This window comes from Nannobrachium achirus (assembly GCF_963921795.1).
Source record: "Nannobrachium achirus genome assembly, chromosome: 9".
Taxonomy (NCBI): domain Eukaryota; kingdom Metazoa; phylum Chordata; class Actinopteri; order Myctophiformes; family Myctophidae; genus Nannobrachium; species Nannobrachium achirus.
Window position 1 is genome coordinate 33,509,036 of NC_137818.1, and position 1,644 is coordinate 33,510,679.

Genomic DNA, 1,644 nt, shown 5'->3' on the forward strand with positions numbered 1-1,644 from the left:
AGCTGGGGATCAAACCGATTGTTGTTGGCTCACAATGACCCTGCCACAATTGGAGAAGTACGCAGTCCGCCATCTTTAAGCCCGAGTCACACTTCGTTGCGCGAGGGCATCACATGCTGAAACTAGCAGACCTACTGCGGATGCAACGTGTTGTGAGCAGTGGTGGAAAAGGTTATTTTAGAAATAAAAGCTTGTGGCACATTGTGAGCTTGTAGATCAGCTATCTTCAAATGGCTGAAATGTAGGCCTACAATGAGCTGAAGTGGGTAATGCATCCATGTTTTGTAATAATAATCAAAATCTATAAGTAACTACAACTGAAGTTTTCTGATAATTGTAGTGGAGTAAAAGTACCATATTTGCCTGTGTGGAGTGGAGTGGAAGTAAAAGTACTGAAAATTGGAAATACTCCAGTAAAGTAAAAGCACCTCAACATTGTACTTAAGTACAGCACTAGAGTAAATGTACTTTACACCACTGGTTGTGAGTTTGAGCTGTAGTTCTGCTATTTTTGGCATGTGATACCGCTGTATGATATGGGGCATAGATTAGGTATTACTCTGCCCACATGCATGCGTACGTAAATGGCAGGATACTGTAATCGGTCCTGTCTGTGTCTGTCTGTGACCACAATGACTTCAGAATGGATGGGTGGATCTTCATACAAGAGGAGGGGGTGATCAGTAGGCTGCCCCAATTAAAGAGATGATGCGTGTGTGGATCGGAAGGGTCAAGGGCAAGATCCAGGATGGATGGGTTGAATTTCATGAAACTTCAGTATAATCAGTAGGCTGCCCTGAAAACATTATAACTTCAGTTTAATCAGCAGGCTGCCCTGAAGACATTATTAACTTTTGGGTCAAAAGGGGCAAAGCGCAAGGTCATCACCAAGGTCATTGTCAAAATTACATAATCTGACATGCTGTGTCTCAGCAATGGGGAGACATGTCAAATAGCTTCTCAGTGTGCTTTCAAAATGGAGCCTGGCGATAGGATATGTTCAACTATGACGGGCCATCTCTTGATGTTGTTTTCCCATAGAACAGTGGTCTTCAACAGGGGGTCCGGGACCACTAGGGGGTCCTCAGAGTCATTACAGGGGGTCCTCCAAATCTTTGTGTGATAGAAACCTTTTTCTCCTTTTTTATATTGAACCCTAGCGTCCATATTCTGAGAACTTTAGCCAAAAAATAGCAGATCTACAAGCTCACAACGCCTCACGCTGCGAGGCGTTGTGAGCTTGTAGATCGGCTATTTTTTTGGAAAAGAGGTTTAGTGGAGGGAAAAAATAGCAGACAAAGTACAGAGTTATTAGGTATTCAAGTGGTTAAATATCTGAAAACACAAACTGACATGAATCCAAGATACAGTGATTGTGCTGTCAAACAATGAAACTATATGGAATCTATGAACAGGTTGTGGGGGGTCCCTGTTTCATCTCTCTCTCAACTAAGGGGTCCTTGGCCTGAAAACGTTGAAGACCCCTGCCATAGAAGAACGGGACAGAAGTGGGGAAAGAAATAACTAGGGCAACCTCTGGAGTCACAGTATTGGATGGGTCACCAATTTCAGTGTAACACACTACCGGTAATCATGTTCCATTCTGTACACACTCATGCCACACTGTGCCTCAGCTCAGCATTC